This window comes from Otolemur garnettii, unplaced genomic scaffold, assembly GCF_000181295.1.
Source record: "Otolemur garnettii isolate 467f Iridium unplaced genomic scaffold, OtoGar3 scaffold00060, whole genome shotgun sequence".
NCBI lineage: Eukaryota > Metazoa > Chordata > Mammalia > Primates > Galagidae > Otolemur > Otolemur garnettii.
In genome coordinates this window covers 5,045,362-5,065,932 of record NW_003852455.1, presented here as the reverse complement: position 1 = coordinate 5,065,932, position 20,571 = coordinate 5,045,362, and positions in this window count along the sequence as shown.

The window sequence follows — 20,571 nt, the reverse complement described above, 5'->3', positions numbered from 1 at the left end:
CTTTCTCTTTCACTGCATTGGTCTTTTTCTGTTTAGGAAAAGTAAAGTAAACTCCTTTCTGTCCTAATCTCTGTCTCGAGAAATTGTCCCCCAAAGCCCCACACACTAGCCTCATACCTTAGCAAGAATGGTTTGATGTATTGTTAAGTAGTTGGTTAGGAATGGCTCTCCCAGGAAGGAGGACAAGGGTGGAGGTCCACATCTCGGTGTCACCCACCTTAATTTTGTCCCAAGTGACTACTCACACCTGAGGGGGAGGGATCGCCCTACCAACCTACCAGTCAGAACTTAGCCTGCCAACTGCACATGGATACAGAAGACTCTCTAGCCTAGCAACAGGTACAACAATGGAATCTGAAAGGCACCTAACAGAGCCTTAATTAAGACTGTGTCATTGGGCAAATCTACACTGTGGGCCACACAACCCCCATGGGCTCTCAGAGGGGCTCATGGGAGGTCTGTCCAAGCAGTAAGACTCAGATTTCAAGGTGACCTGTGAACCTCAAGGTAGGCCTGACTTAGGTCTTTGTCCTTTTCTTTGTGGAGACAATGAGAACGTGTTCACTGTCTACAACAAAGGGATTCTGCTTTGTAAACTTTCTTACTCGTATATATTTACATCAATAAACCTTGTGTCACGCTTGCCTTACTTTTGGGTGTCTGGTCATGTTTGGACCAAGAGCACTCCAAGAACCAAGGCCCCAGACAGCTGCCTGAAACCCAGCATGATTTTGGGTTGTCATGATGGCATTATTGAGATATAATCCAATCACAAACTGAGGCTGTATGGAAGGGAAACCAAGGAACTGGATTTTACAATTTATAAAGCTCTATTTAGGAGAAAGGAGATCCATGGCCACTTTCATCCCTGTCAGAAAAGAGAGAAAAGAAAGAGAAATTGACCTTAGTTAGGTTCACAGAAATGCCGGAAATTTTTGCAAACTTTAAATGGACATACATAGTCTGATATGGTGGATTAGGAATCCCAAAAGCCCCTGCCACAAAGCCAGCCTGCCCAGCCTACGGTTTCTCATAGGCCTTCACTGAGTGTAAGAGTGTTGTATGCCAAGGACAGAGGGCACGGCTAAGTAGAGCTGAGACCCCAGAGAAAACCAACACTCAGAAGGGTCTAGTTTCTTTAGCAAGTGGACACAGCTTCCTGGAAGTGAAGGGAAGGACTGCTGAGCTAAAACAGATATCTCTTAGGCATTCTGGGTCTTCACTAAATGTATTGCAGCTAAAGTGGGGCAGAAGACCTGTGAAAAATCTGTGTGAGTCACTAGGGCCTTGTTGGTGCCCTGAAGTAACCCTCTGAAGGCTGGTGGAAGGATATCAGAGTGTGAAGGTATCTGCAGAGGTCTAGAGAGCCAGAGGCAAGAATAAAGAGTAAAGGGAAGGCCACAGATACCAGAAAAGGTGGTACGCAGCCTTTAGTGCAAAGATACCCTCCCAGTTCAGAAAGCTAGCACCTTCAGGGGAAAGCAGAAAGAGATCTCCAGAATTTCACCAGTATTCTAAGCTTAGATTTCACCACCATTCTCAGGATTTCACAACCACCACCAGAATTTCACCACCTTTTAATCTTGTTAAAGGTTAAGTCCTGATGTTACTCTCATAGTATTTGAAACAGATGGCAAAATGGATATAATTAGAGCTGTAATTAATCTCGTCATACTGTGTTTCCCCCAAAATAAGACTTGCCCAAAAAATAAGCCCTAGCAGGATTTCTATGCATTTGTTCAATATAAGCCCTACCCTGATAATAAGACCATGCAGACACACTGCATAGCCACGCCGTGCATTTTGGCACAGAGCAGTAAGGAAAACTGGATACCTTTTATCTGCCACAGCTCCATTCTCCAAGCCATTCGCACTTGAGCGGGTGCACGTGTGGTAACTGTGGTTGCAGCCATTCTATTGCACGCATGCGAACGGCTAGGGGAAAGGAGTTCATGCATCACTAGCACCAGCCCCACCAACAAGGTCAGCTCCGCCTGTCAGATTCCAGAAGAAGATGATGTAACTGTAGAATAAATGTAGATTGTTGTATTATACTTAATAAAAATAAGACATCCCCTGAAAATAAGCCCTACTGTGTTTTCTTGAGAAACAAATAAAATAAGACAGTGTCTTATTTTCAGGGAAACATGGTAGATCTACTTCAGATTGGGTTTAATCAGAACACATCTTAGTCCCATAATAGAATAAGGGTACCACATTTTTGGGAAGTACTCATTATTTACTTCTAGCTTTATTATTATTCTATGAAAAATATTCAACATAAAATAAAAATGTATAGAACACAAGAAAAAGCAAGAAAATTTGTCCATGATCAAGAAAGAAAGTAGTTGATTGATGCCAACTCAAAAACAATCTAAAAATTGGGCCAGTAGTGGGACCTTCCAGGGTATAACAGAGGGAGGCAGGTGAATCTTCCTCTCCAGAAGATGGAAATGTGATGCCAAGAAGACAGGACCCAATAGCATTGCTTTTCTCTCTCTCTCCTATGCTATCTCTACTCTCTCACTGTCCCCCTCCCTCTCCTTATTCCTTTCTCTTTTTTCTCTCTTACTATGTGTGTGTGTGTGTGTGTGTGTGCACCTGCTCCCACCATTTGGGCAACAATGTGGCAAAATCACAGAATTGGATAGTTTCTAGCTAAAGGACTAAAAAGGTAAGACCTAGTGTATTGGAGTTCCTGAGACCATTCATTAAGAGGACACACAGGGCTCAGAACACAGTTGTACCCATGCCTATGACTTTTTATCACAAAATGATTCAAGGTAAAATTTCCAAGGGAAGAAATATGTGGATCCAAGTCTGAAGGAAACCAGATGTAAGTTTCCAAGAGTCTTCTCTCAGTGATGATGTACAGGATGTATTTACTTAACCCATCACCAAGTTAAAGAAACACATATGAGATATTGTCTACCTGAGAATCTCACTAAAGCTTCAGGGTCTGTCGTAGGATTGGGTTGGGGCTCACTCATGTAGGCACTTTTTACCCGACATGTAACAAAATTCCAGATGCCTAGAAAGAATTCAGGTATTCAGAATGAACTATATTGTTTTCACAAATAGTTTAAGCACAGTGAAAAATTATCATTGTGGAATGGTGGGAAGCCTCCTGAATTCTAAGATCCCAGATGCCAGCCAAGAACCATTTTTGCAAATAGGTCTTTCTAAAGATAGTAGTCTTAAGCTTCCTGTGTTAATTTTTTCTGTACACCTAGGAAGTGGAAAATATGGAGGATATTGCATAGAAAGTCTTTCTGGAAAGTATCCACATAAAGTTGTTTATGAACTCCTGGGCTCCATCCTGATTTATACATGGGAGGAACTGTTCCTGATTGACACATTAAAGACTTTGAGAACAGAGTTAATCTATTAAGAGAGTCTTCTGGGAGGAGCACACACAGAACAGATCTCAGTATCATTACAAAGCTTTTGAGAACTGATTTGACACAGGACCCACAGACAACAGAAAATACATCAGAACATGTGGTTTGATGGCATCTAGATTACATCCCTGCTAAAACAAAAACTTCAATGTTCTCCATAGGATTTAATACCAAATATCACAAACTTAATAGTTACAACTTCCAGAACACAATAAATAAAGTACTCAGCATACAAGCACCACGTCTCAACTTGAATGGCAAAATACAATCCACAGACACCAATAGTAAGAGAGATAGGATTTCAGATTTTCTGACAAAGATGTTAAAAACAGCTGCTAAACAAATTTCTAAACAAGCATTTGAAAGCATTTTGGAAATAAAAGTTAAAAGAGAAAGCATTAGTAAAGCAACAGAAGATATAAAGAACCAAATAGAAATTTTATAATGGAAAAAATACTATAAAAATGTCCTGAAAGTACTTGATAGCAGAATGGAGGTAACAGAAGCAAGAAACAGTTTACCTGAAGATAGATCAATGGAAATTATCCAGTTAGAGTAACAGAAAGATAAAAAAAAAATGCATAAAAAATGCATCAAAGTACACCATTAACAGAGTGACAGGGCAATCCACACAAAGGGATTTGGGGTTATGGGTCCAATGACAGATTAATATTCAGAATATTTAAAGAACGCTTACAACTCAACAATAAAAGCAAAAAACCTAATTCAAAATGGGCAAATAACTTGAACAGACATTTGTCCAAATGGCTAATAAGCATATGAAAGATGCCCAACACCCCTCATCATTGTGTAAATGCAAATAATAACTCTAATGAGATACTTTAACGCCCATTAAGATGGCATTAGCAGAAAATAACAAGGGTCAGTGAGGATGCAGAGAAATTGAAACACTTGCACATTACTGGGGATGTGAAATGGTGCATTGGAGGAGATGTCAATGTGGACAATCACCGTGGAAAACATGATGATGGTTCCCCAAAAGTGTAAGCATAAAATTACTGTATAACCCAGAATCTCCACTTCCAGGTATATACATAAAATAATTTCAAACAAGGATTTTAATAGATATGTGTATATCCATGATCATAGCGGCATTATTCACAATGGCTCAGAAGTGGGAAAAACCAAAGTGCCCCTCAACGGATGAGTGTATAAACAACAGGTGATGTCCACATACAGTAAAATATTATTCAGTCTTGAATGTGAGGCAAGGTGGAGCCTCCTGGTTCTTGGGAAGGACGCCAAGTGATGTGGAGTGATGTGACTACTCTAAGTACAGTAACCGAGGGCCAGACACTGTTGGAGTGGATTGCACAGTACCAGGTATTTATTGAAAGATAGAACAAAAAAGTATAAGAGAAAAAGTTACACTAAATGTTACACTGTGTAGCAGAATGTGCAGGCCATGCAGAGGTGACTGTTTTTCTGTGTCAATGTATCTGGTATGGGAAACACGGCTTTGACACTTGCTGCTTATTGGTTTGACTGGAATCTGCCTTAACTATTTCTGCCCAGCTAAGAGATTAATCTGTTGTGCATATGGTTGCAACTGTTGCTGCTGACACACATGCCCTCTTTCCTCCTATGCATGGGATTACAACTTCATTGCAGTTCACATGTCTGTCAAAAGTCACAGTTCAGCAACTATTGCTGCTGCCCTGGGCATCATGTTCCCTTTGCATATTGAGATGTCTTTGGGACATGTTTCCCACACACATTATTGATGACTCAAGGCATCTTTACCACTTTGTTTCAATCACAGTCAAAGAGTAAGCAAAGAAGTACAAGATTAGGCATAATGAGAATTTGCAGTGATTGCACATGTTTCCACAATCATTGATACTAGGGAAAGATATAGCAAGTATCATTTTACAAAGGTGATTCATACAAGGAACAACTGAATTTTGTTCTCCCACAGGAATGGTTACCTATGTCTATGACATGGCATGACATAGATAAACTTGAAGATAAACTAAATGAAATAAATGAGAAATATTGTATGATTTCACTTGGATAAGATACCTAATATAGTCACATATGGAATATAGAGACTAGAATAGTGATTACTAGGGGCTGAGAGGAGGAGGGAATAGGAAGTCAATGCTCTGCGTAGTTTTAATTTGCATGAAAAAAAAATTCTGGGGATGGATAGTGGTGATAGCTGTACAATGTGAATGTACTTAATGCTACTAAACTGTACACTTAAAATGATTAAAATAGTAAATTTTATGTTATATAAATAACATATATAACATAAATATATAAATAAATTTTATGTTATATACATGTTATGCTGTACCAAAAAATAGTATGCACATTTTAAGAAAGGAAAAATCTGTATTAAATTCATAATACCCAGCCCTTGTTTGAATTCTGCAATTACAAGAGGTGCTCAACGTAACTTGTGTTCATCTTTTTTTATCAGTATAAATAGAGTATTAAAATTTTAATACAGATTTTTCCTTCCTTAAAATGTGTATTTATTGTTTTGGCACCCTCTGTACTTTATGTAAAACCACAATTTTAAAAACAAGCAGATGGAGAGAACATCAGTGAAAATGATGGAGTGAGAAGCTACAAAATTATCTTCTCTATAAAAGCATGAACATACTAGCAGAAATGGTCAAAATAAACTTTTCTTCAGTACTCTGGAAATTGACCAAAAGTTTGCACCAATCTATGAGGCATTTTGTTGACAAAAATGACTGAATCGTGGTAAGATCAGTGAGTTTTGTGACACAGTGACAGCAGTCTGGATGGGACTGGACAGGGAAGAATGCAGTGGGATTTCTTTCAAGTCTTTACTTCTAGAGTATAATCATTATGTCTTCTGTCGGGTGGTTCACTGAAAGACCCCACTTGTAAGGCTTTTTTTATTTGACTTAACTCAAAGTTCATGCAGTGAGGGGAGGCTTTTCCCAAAACACCTTTGTCAAATAGAATCAGAGAAAATTGTTTAGTATTGTGGCTACATGAAACAGTGATAACAGGCCGAAACTACTATAGGCTAAACAGAAAAGTTTAGCAGGAAAAGTTGAGTAATGAAATTACCATGGTGGGTAGAATTGGGGGCATTAGAAAGTCCTGATACAGTATTCTTAGGAATCCCAAAGGGTATGCTCCTATATGGGTCCGTAAACCTGATAATGAAAGATAAAAGAAAAAAAGGTAGCTCATGCCTATAATTTTAGTACTACTCTTGGAGGCTGATGCGGGTGGATTGGTCGACCTGAGGAGTTTGAGACTAACCTGAGCAAAAGTAGAACCCCATCTTTACTAGAAAAAGAAAAAGAAAAAAGAAAAGAAAAGTTAGACAGGGGTGGTGGCACACAGGTGCAGTCTCAGCTCCTCGGGAGGCTGAGGCAAGAGGATTGCTTGTGCCCAAGAGTTTGATGTTGCTGAGCACTATGATGACACAGCACTCTAATCAGGATGACAAAGTGAAACTCTGTCTCAAAAAAAAAAAAAAAGACCAAAAATCAGCCCTAGGTTCTCATTACTGGCTAATCTTAGGCACTGTGCAAGGAGAGGTGAAGGGAAAGCCGGAGTTAGCACCTCCCGGCTGAGTGGTGAGGTGAGCTCCCAGACTCTCAGAAAAGCCTGGGAGACTTCATCCTTCTGGGCATTTAAGTAAATCTCTGTTTGATTCATCTAATCTTTAAGCTATTTAGTGACCTTTGCACAGTATTCTCCAATTAATAAGTCTACAACAGCTGTGCATCCTTTATGTTCCCGAATATCATCCTGCTCATCATGGACCTTTGCTAACTGAAGGATATGTTCACCCAAAACTTCTTTGGAAGAAGTATTTTGAAAAAAGCTTTTCTAAAAATTCTTGGAGATTTTTTCTTTGTTTTTTGCCATATATCACATATAGACTTAGTTTTTTCTTTTTTACCTTATAAAGAAATATTCAAGTCATTTTGATTTGGCATAATGTCATATAAAAATGCTGCATTTCTATAGAAATCTTCTTTAGATAATTCACATTATTAATTCTCCTCTTCATAAAATTTACCTATCTTTTCTCACAGAGATAAAATTTTGGCTCTCACCTGCCCCTGTGATAGCCAATGCACTTTAGAATAATACAGCAAATCCACATGGAATCCCTCATCATTGAAAATTACAAAACAGACACTACTGTTTTAAATTGGCATGAATATGGGTAATGGTTAACAAGACTTATAACTTGCTGCAAAGTGTCACTTAAAGTGAGAGCTTTAGCACAGAGATTTTGCTAATGCAAGATACACAGACATTGAAAAGAAATGAGAGAATCTGGATCTGTTAATACTTTTTTTAAAATCTGTGCAAGAAACCCTTCATGTTTTCCTGTCATGGAAGGTGCACCACCTGTACATACACTCACTAAATTTTTTAAGTGCAATCCATCTTAATGACATTTACTTTAAAATTTTTTGAAGATATACATTCCTTGTATTCTGTTTGCAAGAGTGACCAAAGAAACTTTGTAGCAAAGATAATCTTCTGTTATAACCTCAAATGAAATATAATACCTGCACAGAGTCAATAGTCTCAGATGATTCATTCAAAGCAATTGAATAATATATGCTAATATTTTCCTTTTGAAATATTGCAAGAAATTATTCTGTTAAGTTGAAGGTCAATTCATGCTGCCAATCAGTTGAAAGAAGCAGTTGTTTTTACTTTGAAACATTATCAGGGTCTAAGCACCCTACAAGTTTGACAATAGATACTTTCACAATTTCTACATCACTGAAGGCTTCCCTTTTTTCCCAAGTATATTAGCTACTTTGTAAGTTGCTTCAATGGCATTATTTCCCAGTGTCCTTGCTGCTTAAAGAATTTTTTTTTTTGCTTTTCATCTTTTAATTTATGCAATACTACCTTTTGTACCTCTTCCTCTAATTTAAAATATGTGTGGTCCTTATGAGTGTTATAAGCCAATGAGCTTTGAATTTCTTTAATGTTGATATTTCAGTATCATGAAGGAAGCAAATCATCTTGTGGTTAGAAGACACAAGATAATATTGCAATTTCCAATCCTCATTACAAAATGTGTTTTCTTCCTTCAGTGTTCCCTTGGACTTTTTTAACATGATGGGCTTAAGCAGACAGAATTGAAAAATACTGTCTAGCTGTGCAAATATTCACAAATTCCACTTTAAACAGAAACATAGTGTACTGTTTTCAGAAGCTGATAACACACCGGCAAGTTTGACTCTCATAAACTCTCACCAACCAGCCTCGTGTGAAAGTGGTGCCAGTCAGGCAGGGAATTTAGAATCATGAGCATAGAAGCCATTAATTTAGCTCTATAGTTTACTAGCTTTCTAATTGTGCCAGTTAATCTGGGAGATCTATTTCATTAAAACTTATTTTATTCTTTGGTATTTTAAATATGCACATTTAAAACATAAAAAACTAGAAAAGACAGTAAAAAAAATGTATTAATAGAAGTAAAAGGAAAATGATTTGTTTCATAAAATTTGGATCAGTCAAAGGGCTGTTCCCCACCTGGAATACTGAGGCCTTGGATAGACACTGTGGGCTATCTTGTTTTCTTTGGGTTTGGCCAAAGCTCAAGCAAGAGACCCTCAATCTGTCATTTGAGCTGGAGAAATTGCTTTGCTCCTAAGCAATATTTTAGTGATTATACTGATCTAACATGATTTCAGAGTCAGCCCTCTTGTATAGTTAAGACTAGCAACATGTCACCTCATGCATTTTATTTCCTCTCCATTTTTACATACTTGTCAACAAATAAAACGTTTGTCCTGGTGCTCTGACTGTGATGTGACATGTATTTCTTACAATAATAATTTCCAATGTTTTTGATTTTTGACTAAATTAGGAGTTCGTTCAACATTGGAAAATTGTCACTCGGAATAACTCCTAGCCATTTGTTCATCTTTCAGCCCCCTTTTCTCTGATAATTTTTTCAATGTTTAACTAGCAGTTGAAGAGCAGTTGTGAACTTTGTTATCAGCTATATTTCATGCAGCCAGGATTGGTTGTTGCTGTTCCCAATGCTGTTTGGCTCATGAGTGAGTGTAAAAATTTAGTTGAACTTCCCAAGAAATATATGGTCTGTAGAGGAAAAAATAAAAAGTATCTGAATCATTTGTATAATATCTCTTTCATCTAAGAGAATCCATGTGGTCCTTATGAGTGTTATAAGTTGATGAGCTTTGAATTTTTTAAATGTTGATATTGCAGTTTCACAAAGGAAGCAAATCATCTTGTTAGCAGACACAAGATAAAATCGTAATTTCCAATCCTCATTACAAAATGTGTTTCCTCATTACAAACTCTTTTCTGTGACCACTAAGGTAAAAGTGCCATCACAGGCACGTGCAATGGCAGATCTAAGCTTTCATCTGCATGCGTGTACACACATGGACTTAGTATAAAAAATAAACACTGAAGACCATTTCAACTTCTTTTTCCCTTTCTTGAATTGCATTTTCATTTTTCCTAAGTATACCCTCATATTATTTTCATATAATTATTTTTGGAGTCCTTGAAAGTCTAAAGAAATCTTTATTTGTCAATTACACTTGAATGGTAATTTATGTACCATCCTCCATAAGTACCTGGGATTTGATTCCAGGACACCGTGGATACCAAAAAGCCTAGATGTTCAAATCCCTTACATAAAATAGCATGGTATTTGCATGAAACCTACACATATCCTTTTGTTTAAATCATCTCTAGATTACTTATAATACCTAACAAAATGTAAATGCTGTGTAAATAGTTATGTTTATTTGTATTTTCTATCATTTTACATATATATTTTTTTCTTTTTTCCAAATATTTTCAATCTTCAGTTGGTTGAATCTGCAGATGCAGCTTTTTTTGGGATGTGAAGTCCGATGTCATCTGATAATTTATAGGTACCGAATTTGAGAATTGTTTCTTTGTTTCCCTTTATGGAAATTTTTAGACCTTTTTTTTACTAAGGTTATAAGAACTTACTACATTCTATCTTTTTATAATATCTTGCTTGGCACTGTGTATATTTCTTCTGCAGGTTCTTCAAGATTTCCTCCCCTTTATTTTCATTTAGATAGATGTTATCATAGCCTTTGATGAAAGTATTTCAAATTGTATATAAAACCAGCACATTGTACCCCATAAATGCATTAATGTACACAGCTATGATTTAATTAAAAAAAAGATATATGTTATCTTTCTATGTCTCTCCTCTTTTCTGTCAAACTTTTCATCTTTGTTTGAATAATATTCTGTCAGATTTACTTGAACATTCCTTCAGTTCTCTAGTTGAGTTTTTAAAATTTGGCCAATGTTTTAAATTTTATAAATTCAATGTTAGGGAGTTGTCTGTTCTAAAAAGAGCATATTGGTTTATTTTATGAAATAAAATTCTTGGATTGCTCTAAGAATTTTGACAAAATGGATTTAAAGTTATGTTTTGTTTCATGAATTGTATTGATTTCTCCAGGCTCAACTGTTCCTTTTCTCTTTTTCCCTCATTTTAGTCAACTTTTATTTGTGCTATTGGTTTTGATTTAATATCTTTCCAATGACTGTATTCCATATATGTTTAAATAAAAGATTAAGTTATATATATTTTTAAATAAAAGATTAGGTTAAACTATTTGGTGGGTGGAATAGGTTTTCTCTTCTTTCTTTATTGTCTACCCTGAGTGAGAATCTTAACTATAAGAATGAAGGATATTAGTGTAACAAATAGAATGGCAGGCTTCACTTTATAAGGTGTGATGCACACATTATATTCTCTTTCTCTACCTACCCCTATTGCCAAAATGAGAGATTTTCCATTCCATTAATCCTAGTCCATCCTAAGAAGGTCTTTTCATCTTTTTACAAATTTTTTTCTTTTGTTTCAGGAAGGAGGCAAGAAGCCAAAGGAAAAATCATTGCTCTTAAATCTTATTCCTATTTCAGTGTTGTTTCTACTGAAATCTATTGTCTTTCCTTCAGGGAATGGATAAATTAAAAATTGATATCCCATTTTTTAAAGACTTAAAAGAAACTCATGATAACAAAATTCTGGCTTCTATAAAAAATATGAGCACTAGCATAAAGTTTCTCTCATTCATGTAGAGATATAGTAAACAAAATACACAGACAGCTGTTTGTGTCAGGAAGGAAGAAAAGAAAGAAGGAGAGAAAAGTGCTGCATGAATCCAGTGCTCTGCTATTCTGTTTTGGGCTTCTAAGGGAGGCCTTCTTGAAAACAGTAGGTGTCTTTCAGGATACCACACTTTCCTCTGGTACATGGTACCCAATCCAAAATGTGAACAAGATAGAATGCCTGAAATTGGAATACCAGTTGGTAAAATCTCATGCCACCCAGGGTAACCTGAGACCCTGGCTACTCTCCTAGTCCCAGAATCTTGGTGTTGTAAGTGTACCTATTAGAAGTTGAAATCTCCATACGAAAAGACATGATGAGACAATGTGTTTATATAGATGCTGAAAAAAGTATCAAAGGTTTGCTGGACTTACATTCTCTTAGGCAATTTCAATAATTCCTTTTTAAAACATTGTTATTACTTTTTTAGGGTAACAAGGAGAGATTTTATTTAGGATAAACAAAGAGAAAGGTTACAGCACTTCCCTAGAGAGTTGGAAGGGGGTCCCTCTCGTAGAGGAGAAAAGGTGAGAGAGACCTCCAATAATTTCTTACATTTATTTAGTGCTTTCATGAGTTACTAAATCTTCATCATCCGTTATCTTATATGGGCTTCACAGTAGTCCTGTGAGATATAAAATCAGATGTATTAATAAAATACTGAGATTGTCAAATCCTTCCTTTGAAAAGGAAGGATAACTAGAGCTAAGTAATTTGGCCAAACTTACAGAGCTAGGGAGTGTTTAAGACACAATTCAAACCCAGTTCTATGAATTTCTGGTTCAACATTCTTCTCTTAACAACCCAGAGAAGGATAGTTCAACAAGCCCCTAAATATATCTGGCAACAAGAATGAAAATGATGCCATTAAGTCTTGAGATTTTTTATTGTCCTGTCAAATCTCTCTGTGGCCACAGTAAGCCATTTTTATCTTTTTCTCCTATCCCAATTACATGCCCTAAAAATGCACACCTAAAATTCTCTCTTTCTGCTAGCACAGAAATAAGGCAATCCCAAGATTGAGCTGTGATGTATTCTGCCCAGGGCTTGTACCTGACCACCAGGAACCATGGCTCTTTCAGGAAGACAGCAGGTGACATCTTTCATCTCACTCTACTTATCCAAAAGTCCAGGAACTGGAGCTCAAGAATAAACGGACAGATGAAATGTAACATTTCCTGCAATTTTACCTCACCCCTTGATGCAGTTATTATGATTCATTTCCATCTCTTTGCGGGACATAAAGGAAACTTTAACAAGACACACAATAGTAGTAGTGGAGCAGCAGGCACTTTTAAGCTTCGGGATTTGTGCTGGCTTGGCACTTTTAAAAGGCATTCCTTTGGAGATCAAAATACTTACCATTAAGCCTGTATGCTCTGTGGGGAAACACGATGAGTGAACACAGCAAAGCTATTTCAAAGGCTTATAGTATCATTTTGGAAAATCAAAGTTTTTTCGTGAAACTCTAAATCTACAGCTTAACATTTTTGACAAGTCATTCAAACCTTATATTATAGGCATAGGCCCCTCTGGTATTGCAGTTGATTTTAACATTTCTAGGTAAACAAAATATTGTCCAATAACATGGAAGCAAAAAGTTTCCATTTCAAAAATCAGACCTTAGCGAGCAAGTTGAAATTCTATACAGATTGTTTTTTCTTTGCATGAAATGCAAAACTCAATCGAAAACTCAATCACAAAACCAGAATTCCCAATGGCAGAAAATTCAGACTCAGTATATATTCAAACAGGTACCCTCATGAACTGTGATTCATTGGCTGTATAACCCAGGGCCAGTTCATCTCTCAAGAAAATTAATCAGAAAATAAGTGGTGGCTCGGCATCTGTAGCTCAAGCAGCTAGAACGCCAGCCACATACACCGGAGCTGGCAGGTTTGTATCCAGCCTAGGCCCCCCAAACAACAATGATGATAACTACAACCAAAAAAAAAAAAAAAATAGCCAGACGTTGTGGCGGGTGTCTGCAGTCCCAGCTACTTGGGAGACTGAAGCAAAAGAAATGCTTAAACCCAGGAGTTAGAGGTTGCTGTGAGCTGTGACACTACAGCACTTTACCGAGGGTGACAGCTTGAGCCTCTGTCTCCAAAAAAAAAAGAAAGAAAATAAATGTAACATTAATAAATGAAGGCAAGAGACTGAATAATATCTAAACCATTCTTCAATACATTGTAAAGTGATGTTTCAATGTATGGAATATCTACCACTAGTTTAAGACCCAAGGCCATGAAGAATTAGGATTTGAACATCTACAGAAGGGAGGCATAATGATGCTTCCCTGATGGTATAAGCCAGGGTGCCTAAAGCTAATGAAAGTACAAATTCTTTGTTGAAAATTGGGAATTGTTCCAGTATGAATGTAATGATAAGTTGGTGTCAGATCACAGAGGGCCACAGGGGTTGTGATACTCTCACCTGGCTTCAAACTTTCATATTGCTGAACTTCAAGCTCACCTCCCAGGGCAGGAGGTGCTTGTCCCTTTTGCAACAGACTCAGGGAACAAGATTGCTCTCTGGACAACTGTTATAGACAGCTCGTTCTAGTCCATTCTAGGCTAACTGTATTTGGATTCTGTTCTTATCCTGCAACAAAGAAAATCCTACAGGTAAGAATCCTAATATAATCTCAAGCATGCGCAAAAATTATGCTTTTTTTCCTCTTTTAATAAAGAAGTTGATAAAAATGTGACCTATTATACTAAATCTATATTTGACCGCACTAGAAATGATATTAACTATAAATCACACTATTGAAACTTACCTGTTAAATAACTACTAAATTATGAAAGGTAACATAAAGACTGACTTTTGTACACCAAGATAGGCTAACTCTCTAGGAGGATACAATATTACTTCTAGAGATTAAAGCCAATGTTACTAGTTAGGAAATATTAGGATATTTGAAAAAGAAATAAAAATATCTTTTGCAAATACCTTAGGGTTGAAATCTGTTATTCAAATTAGTATATTTAGCGAGTGTTTATAATTTACATGGCAGGGTTAACATAAATAAAGAAAAGCCTTTTGAAACATTTTATATTAAAGACAAACTACTGACTTTTTAGATAAAATCAGTTATTTTGTAGACAGGGTAACAGAAAGATCTTAACATTTCTTTATATGAAATTATAGTGTCACAATGGTTCTTCTTTTATTACAAAGAAATTGGTAGTATTGTAAGAAAAAATACTGACTGTTTCTTCTTGGATATAGAAAAATAGGATAGAATAAACGATTTTTTCAATTAAGGAGACAGAGTTTGTTTTTTATATTTTGTTTTATATTTTTTAGATATAAAAGATACAATATGTTTTTACATACAATGCTCTTCAAACTAGACATATCTCTGTGAGTTCTAGATTATTTTCAAGAGGAAAATCATGTAAATCTTTTACACAGTCAAATATATTTTGTAGGTTTCAATATGGTATCTTCAAAATTAGAATTCTCAATTATTACTAACACCAAATGCAAAAAATAAAGATGAAAACTTTATGAATATTAAATGAAACAAAAAAATCAACAGGAAGCATCATGTTAAAAGAGAAATTAGTGGCTTTTCGTCTCAGTATGCCACAGGTTGCAGTATGCCACAGGTTTTGGAAGTTTGTGGCCTCTGTGTCATTTTTTTTTTTTTTTTTTAGTAACAGAGTCTCACTTTGTCACCCTTGGTAGAGAGCCTGGTGTCACACAGCTCACAGCAACCTCCAACTCCTGGGCTCAAGCAATTCTCTTGTCTCAGCCTCCCAAGTAGCTGGGACTACAGGTGCCTACCACAACACCCAGCTATTTTTTTGTTGCAGTTTGGCCAGGGCCGGGTTTGAACCCACCACCCTTGGTATATGGGGCCAGCGCACCACCCACTGAGCCATAGGCACCACCCGCTCTGTGTTATTTTGTTCATGGCATCTATTAATTTCCATCTGTATCTCCTCCATGACCCAGCTATCACTCAGCAACAGGTGTTTAGTTTTCATGACTTTGTGAAGGGATGAGTGTTTCTGTTGGAATCAAGTTCTTTTATTCCACTGTGATCTATAAAGGTACAAGGTATAGTTTCTGTTTTTTAAAGATTTGTTGAGGTTCAATTTGTGACCTAGGATATCCTCAGTCTTGGATAAATGATTCATGAGCTGATGATAACATATATTCAGTATTATTGGGGTGACATGTTCTGTAGATGGCTGTTAAGCTGATTTGTTCTAGAGCTATGTTTAAATTCAAGCTTCTCTATTTAGTATCTACTTGGAGGATTTGTCCAGTACTGTCAGTGGGATGTTGAAATCCCCAGGTATTATGGTTTTGTTGTTTAGGTCATATTTACATTTGACCAAAATACAATGTAATTTGTAAATGTAAATATGTCCTACACAAAAAATTTACAAATTTGTTCCAAGTTTACAAATTATATTATAATTTGGTCAAATGTAAATGTGACCTAAACAAAATTTACATATCGTTCAGATCAAGTAGAGTTTGCTTTGTGAATCTGAGAGCATTTAAATCGAGCATATAAAAATTTAATTTGCTCTGTGTGTCTTCTTGTTGAATTGTTTTATTGATGAGGATATAGTGTCCATCTTTGTCTTTCTTTACTTTTGCTGCTTTAAAGTCAATTGTCTCTGTGATAAGAATTTCAACATCTACTTTCTTTTGGTTTCTACTTGCATAAAATAAATATTTTCCAACTCTTCCCTCGAGTCTTAACTTGTCTTTGGGAATTAGATAAGTCTCCTGAAGACAGACTGTGTCTCTTTAGTAAGGAATTCAAGCCATTCACATTTATTGAGAGAATTGATAACTAAAGTGAATTTCTAATCATCTTGTGTGGGCTCTTTTGCCTTGTGTTATCACTTGGGCCATTGGGTAGCTACGTGTTTTAGTTACCCGGTATTTTCACTTTGCTGGGAATCCATCATTTTGGCCTCTGTATAGTACAAATCTGAGTACTTCCTGCAGAGCAGGTCTTATGGTGGCAAATTTCTTTAATGTTTTCCTGTTATTAAAAAATATGATTTCTTCATCAAATATGAAACTAGTTTTTCAGGATACAGAATCCTCGGCTGACAACTGTTTCCTTTGAGAAGACTGAAGGTAGCTGCCCAATCCCCTCTCGCTTGTAAAGTATCTACTGAGACATTAGCTGTAGACCCAATAGGTTTACCTGTGTAGGTCAGATGCTTATGCCTGTCTGCTTGAAGAATTTTCTCTTTCATTTTGACTTTGGTCTGGAAGATGCTCTATTTGAATTCCCTCATCCTGGGGTTTGATATATATATCCATCTCGTAGCTATATGTCTGAGTCTTTGGCAATGCTTGGAAAATTTTCAGCTATAATATCATCAACTAGAGTGCCATGTTTTGGGAACTGTCTTCTTCCCCTTCAAGGGTACCTAATTCATACATCTGTATACTTAATACAGTCTCATAACTCTTTTAAGTGTTCTCTCTGCTTTTCTCTCTTCTTTTCTGCCTCTTGACATGACTGGGTTAGCTTGAGAGCCTTGTCTTTAAACTCTGAGATTCCTTCTTCTCCATGGTTAAGTTTACTGTTGAACCTTTCTACTGTATTTTGAAACTCCCTGAATGCTCCAATTCATTCTTTAAGCTCTGCTCTATCCTTGCTAATTTGTCTAGATGTTTGGTGGCTTTGTCTTTAACTTTGTTAATTTCTTGGGACAATTTTTGGACTTCTTTTTGTTGGTTTTCCGCTTTCCCTTCAATTCCATTTTCGTATTTGCCATCCATAATCTGAATTCTGTAGTTCCATTGTGATCCCATGGGGGAGTTTATCTCTTCTGGGTCTTCATGTTGCCAGAATTTATTTTGCCGTTTTTTTCCTCATATGTGGTGTCTTCTTCTGTTTTTCCTTTGCCAGTTTCTCTCTTTTTCCTCCTTCCCTTTGTTTCTTGGGGTTAATGTGACCCTGGCTCTTTATTTCACCTGGAAGTAACTTAACATCTTATATTAATAACAATATATTCTATTAGAAACTGGGCAAGACATAAAAGACATTTTATCAAAGAGTATAAACAGGTGTAAAATAAGCATATGAAAATATTTTCAACATCATTTGTCATTGAGGAAATGCACAGTAAAACCACATGGAAATCTCACCATACATCTGTCAGAATGGTTAAAATTTAAAAGTAGGGATAACACAAAAGCCTGATGATGATGTGGAAAAACTGGACTACTCATACATTTTTGGTAAGAATATTAAATAGTACAGCCACTTCAGGAAACAGTTTGGGAGTTTTTTAAAACAATAAAACAAAATATAAACACATTTTTATCATATGACTTAACAATCACATTTTTGACATTTATTCAAAAGACATTAAAACAAGGAACAAGAATTCATATCAAATTCTACAAAATTTCATAGAAACTTTATTTGAAAGAGCCAAAAGTTGAAGACAAAACATGGTTTTCAGGGGATTCATTTTTTAAAAAAAGTACGGTACATCCAATGACTTGATCAGAGATATAGACCTATTTACTAACTTATTTGCCATGTTTAATGGTTTGACCCAAGTGACCAGTCACATGAAAGAATAAAATTGGACAATTAGTGAAAAAAAAAAGATTGGGAAAAATATGTGAGCCAAAGGTAAGAATATTTATGTCTTGTGAATAGTCACCAAAAAGGTAGTAGAGTTACACATATGTGAAAATCATATTGTAGAGTCCAAAATGGGAAACAATAGCTGAGCATGGAGTTCTGAGTATAATCAGTTATAAATATGAAGTAATAAAAATTACATTTTTCTATGACATTTTCTTATATGTGCTTCCTTGACCGATTGTCCCTAGATATTTGACATTAAACTTGGTCCTTGGTCCATATATGTTTTCTTGTACTACCTAACAGGCTTCAAAATAAATCTCTTCCTGATAAAAGTAGTGGGATAAATTCTGTTGTTTTCAACTAAGAACTCTCAATGATACATGTCTCAAATGTTGAGCTATCACACACAGTGATGATTTGGGAAAGGAGGTCATTTTGTACAATGGGATCTTCTATAAATAGTTAAATCAAATTCAAATTTTATAGAACTTAAGTCTAAGTAATTAAAGTCAACAAAAGGAAACATAAGAGGCAAATTTCTTCTCAGTCCCAAATCATCTGAGAGATGAAGTGTTCACTTTCCTCATGAATGTATTCTTTTCAGAGTTTTATTAATAACTTTTGACAATCATTTTTTCCCTTTATCTTCTAGCTTTCAAATTATTTTCTGCCTGTACACAAGCTTCTATAGTATCAAATTTCCTTTTATCTCAGCTGAATTTTATCATAACTTAGTTCTTCGGGATATCACTATGTTATAAATCCAAGTTTTTTTTTTTAGTTTTGTTTTTATTTTTTATTCATATAATGCTATAGCTAAAAAGACATTTAGAGATTATTAATTTAACTTCTTCAAATTATAGAAACATTGAAATCCAGAGAAAGAATGTGAATTGTTTATGGCCAGTCATGAATCTTAGCTCAAAACCCCAGTCCCAGCCAGATGTTGTGGCTCACATCTATAATCCTAGAACTCTGGGAGGCCAAGGCAGGTGGATTGCTTGAGCTCAGAGAGTTGGAGACTAACCTGATGAGACACACCCTCCCCCCCCTTATTGCTACTAAAAATAGAAAAATTGGCTGGGTATTGTTCTAGGTGCCAGTAGTCCCAACTAGTTGAGAGACTGAGGCAAGAGGATCAATTAATTCCAGGAGTTTGCAGTTGCTGTTAGCTATGACACCACAGCCCTTTAGCCTGGGGCAAGTGAATAAGACTGTGTTTTAAAAACAAAACAAAACCAAAAAACAAAAATAAAAATGAACCAAAAAAACCCAGTCCTTTGGCTTTTAAGTCAAAGAATTTTCAATGATCCTTCCTAAGTCAGAGGTCCCTGTCATGAAAGTCAGTCCTCTGTAATTACCCAAATCTATATCATAATTCATATTCTTTTAAAGGTACAAAACCTAATATTAATAAAAATGCCAAATTAAACACTGTATTTAAAAGATCTTCTGTCAAATAGTTGCTAAAATATAACTTTCTCAAAAGCTTTACCTTATTTGGGCTCAGGTCGTAATTATCCTGGATTCTGAATATCCCTCACTGTGTTAATTCCCCTCTTCAAATACAATTTTTCTTGTATTTTATTGTCATACTTAGATATATCATTTTAGTATGAAAAAGTAGACTACCTTACTAAAAGAGTTTCTATAATATTTTTTAATGTATTTAATTTATTCTTGGGAGTGACTTTGGTTAGACTTTGATAACAAACATCAAAGTCTACCATGCATAGCTAATTCCATGCATATATTAATTGTATCACAGAAGTAGCATGCCCAGACATGTCAACATTCCTTTTCTCAGAAATGTGCTACTTTCATAGAAGCTATTTTATTAACATGTTCTTCTCAGAGCTTTAATTATTGCCCTGGTCTAATGCATTGGTAATTGAATGATACAATAAACCATATTTAAATATGAATCAAGTCATAGAGGTAATAGATCTTAATACATTTAAGTGACCTTTGGAATATAAAAAAACAAGGTAAAAATAGGTTCATAATTAACAAAAACTTGTCTTTTAACTAGAGATTCATTGCTGCATACTCAGTTCCATTATGTCCTCTTTGTCCACAAAATATTTTGCCTTTATACATAAAACACTGTCACCATATGAAGATTCACTGCAAACCACAGTATTTAAAAGACATAAAAGTGGAGTTTCTCTGAAGTGAGTGAATATCCAGTCCCTTTGCTTCTTCATAGTTCATCCTGCCATTCCCCTCATGTGTAGCCACTTCACCTTTGACTTCAGGATTAGTCCTGCCAGGGCTTTGTTAATAATCTGGTATTGTTCTAAAGTAATACAAAAACTTTGGAACAGCCTATCAAGCCATTTTGATTATGGCTTATATGTACAACTGTAACAAAAGAGTCTCTTCCTTTTTTAAAAACACTAACTCAGATCAATACCTGGACTCTTATTTATTTCCCTCTCTGTGGG